Here is a 3671-nt window from a genome sequence, read left to right as displayed (position 1 = left end):
ACACCTTGTCCTTACTGCATCCGTGTGTCTTGGCAGCACGGAATTGCAACATCTGCTGCTGTCTACACTGCAAATGTCAAGTCAAAACAAACCATGGGTTTGATTTATATGACTTTGGCAATGGCAAAATTGGTGAGTAGCAGGGGAAAGGCAACACGATACATCAAAAATAGACACCAAGCATCTGTTGGCGCTTTGGAGAAAGATGTTGCGTTGCTTGCTACGCTTGCAACCTGTTCAAACAACCTCATTGATTATAATGGGAGTGTTCTGATTTTTTGGTTAACACGTTCACTACGTTTACTTTCAGGACAAGGCATTAAGAAAAAAACTACAGATGAATTTGACCTTTCATTAGTTGAACAGTCAGACCCAGTCATGCACCACTCTCTTCTAGGGGGGAAGTGTTGGCCAGAAACTTCAGAAGTATCTGCAAAAAGTCACACCAGAGGTAAGTTTCTCAGATACAAAGTAATACATTCTTTTTATCATGTGGGGAACAAAAAATGCCCCATTGTGTATGCAGAGCTATTAATTGATTGTCCTTTACCACAGGAGTTATATGTGTTTGTGATTTTTCAGAGTACAGATGTTACTGCGAAGAGAACAGCAGTCGTCTGTGGCCTTCCTGTCATCCTTGGAGATGAGAACACAGACTTTTTCAAGACAAAATTCATGAATAATATCAAAAAGTTGAATACATCCGATAATCTACAGGAAAAGCCGAACGTTTTGATAGTTCAATGTTTTCTGTAGGAAAAATTATGAAGGGAAAACTAATAAACATTTGGTAGGTTTGAGCAGAACTGAAGTGGTTTAAGGGATGTATGCAAAAAAAAAAAGCAGAAAAAAATATAATAATTTAACATTACTGGGGAGGAGAGCAACGTGGCTAGAAGTGACAGCGAGAGAGGGCTAGTAGCTTCTCCTCTCCTCTGTCTCAGCGGAGACCGTCACAACTTCATTCACTCTTTTAACAAAACAAAACAAAAAGCAACGAAGGAAGCAGTAAATGGACTTACATATTTAAGACCTAACTAAATGTAATTTAAGACCTAACATGCGGCTAATGTAAAGCTAGCGGCGCTTGGAGAGTTGGTTATCTGGTTGCTAGGCACAACGCACACAGGTCAGGAGCTGCCGTTGCCATGGCAATGTGAAAATCTGCCCAGAATTTGGCTTCTACATGGCTTCAAACAACTGCAAATTATGAGAAAACCGTTACTTCTTTTCAAAAACCGAAAACACCGTGACAAACACTGAAGCCAGAAGTTTCTTACAGTCTCTATTTTATTCAGATATTCCTTAAAATGAGTGAGGAAGCTCAGTGCGAAGACAGAGTGAGATTCTTTTGAAAAAAAAAGACGATTACATTAGGTGTCAATGAGAGTGAGACAGGTATTGCTGCCGGACTCGGCACCCCCGTTTAAATTTTGTGCAGACCCTGCCCCGAAGCACTCAGCTATTCTAGCTGTAGAGGAGTGCCTTGGAGCTGAGCACCTGTGGCACTAATAAAGATTTGAATAACAATAGTTATTCCTGAGATTGCCAGTCAAAGACTATCAAATCCTATCAGCTAAAGCCCTGTATTTACTGAGAATGGAGACTCTACTCAACGCCCTGATATAAAGTACTTGTCTGGGGAGTCAAAAGTAGCTCCAAAGTAATCTACCAATTACAATATATGTAATGTGGAGTCAGTTAGAATGACAAACTGAGATTAACTGCCGAATATTTCCTGAATAAAACCAGAAATTTCCAGTAAATACAGTTGAAATGTGTGTAAATCATCGTCTGTTTTTAGTGTTGGAGCAGTCTGTAGTTGGACTTTGACAGAAATGTCACTAAAGTGGTTGATAAACACCACAGATATCAGAGGAGTCTCTAATCAGGTCATTTGATCCACCAGAGTAACCCCTTTCCTGCACTCAGAGGTTGCCCCTGTGATTTTGACTGCTTAGGTTTTACTGAGAGGGACAGAGATTCAGTTGACATATACGTCTCGAACTGAGGCTGGTCAGTGAAACTTAACTGTAAACTTAATGATTTTCTGAGAGAGGAGACGTTGCTGATCGCAGTCATATAAATTGTTTGTCTGTGATGCCAAAAATGTGGCCTATGCAGCGATTTCAAATGGAGTCCATTGACAGACTGTTTGTGTGTGTGTGTGTGTGTGTGTGTGTGTGTGTGTGTGTGTGTGTGTGTGTGAGAGAGAGTGAATCTGGCTGTGTGTGTCTGGCTGCGCTTGTAAAACTTATGGAGATCAATCAGGCTGTTAACGAGCATCACCTGTGTGCAGCCGAAGACACACAGCTCACATGAACATGTGACATGAACACACAAACTTACACAGTGCTGGTTTGTTTCATTTTTGACCTGACAACAACATATATTGGGATTGCTGGGTGAAGCAATCCCACCAATAATAAAAAGTAACATTTCTGACTTGATAGCAACGTATAGTGGGATTGTTGAATGAAGCAATCCCACCAATAATAATAAAGATTTGAAGAACAATAGTGTGTCTCTGCATTCACACTAATAAAGAGAAACATTTTTGACCTGACAACAACATAGAGTGGGATTACTTCGTTCAGCAATCCCACCAATAAACTGAATGTTTGCCTCAGCATTCACACTAATAATATATGCCTTCAATGGTATTGCATTGCAGGCACATAATAAGTATGCAGAATAATAATATATCCCTTCAATGGTATTGCATTGCAGACACATAATAAAGAATAAAGAAAACACAAAATTCAATAAAATTAGCCCACTTTACCTCAGCCACTTCCTTTGGCTGAGGATCTCCTGAACCTCAGTCCTGCAGTGCAGCAAGATGAGACATTTCACCTGCCAGAATGTTGAGGAGAGGGTGCTTGGTATTATCCAAGATGGCCTGCATCTTACAGTGCATGCATCTATCCACATCAGTCCTGAGTGAGTCCAGACCCCTGCCAAGCACAGACCCAGCCTTTTCTACCTGCTTGTCCAGTCTCCTTGTGTTCATGTAATAAAAAAAAGCATAAAGAAGGAAACCAACCACTACTGATTGATAAATATAAATATAGCACCTTTGAAATGTTCATAGTCACAACCACTGGGTGGCGTGCTTAGCTTTAAATCTATACAGACTGCTCTAGATTACTTTCCCAAAATCACTGGAAAATAGCATTTTTGTTCATTATTCACATTTGCTAATATTTACCATCATTTCCTGGATTTGCCTGCCACAGGTGTGTTGAATATCTACAATATATATATTCTGCATATCCCATCACATATCCTGCACTTCTTTCAGTGCCTCTGTATGTTTCCATCTATCTTTAGAGGCAGTGGACATAAATGCAATGTTGATAAAAATACATTGTTGATACTGAAATGACTGAAATGAATCACAGTAAAGAAAATTCCACTCTTACTGCTGAACACAGACACACCAATATTCTATCACTCTTTAATTACATTATGGACAGTGTGTTTATGTTGCAAATCTTTGAGTGATAGATTGTTTGGTATTCTATTGATCTTAGCATTAGAGTTATATGAGACAAAAGTGGACTCAGGTGTCTGAGGGTGGGTGTCTGGCAGAGCCAAGTAAAGGCTTCGTGTATAGCAGAGCGCAAGCTCGAGTGGGGGTGGGGGGAATTGTTTCGAGTCCGAAAGCG

This window comes from Seriola lalandi, unplaced genomic scaffold, assembly GCF_002814215.2.
Source record: "Seriola lalandi dorsalis isolate HSWRI2012SDOR001 ecotype SW California unplaced genomic scaffold, Sedor1 jcf7180002054256, whole genome shotgun sequence".
Classification (NCBI taxonomy): Eukaryota; Metazoa; Chordata; class Actinopteri; order Carangiformes; family Carangidae; genus Seriola; species Seriola lalandi.
Note: the sequence above shows the minus strand (reverse complement) of the source record.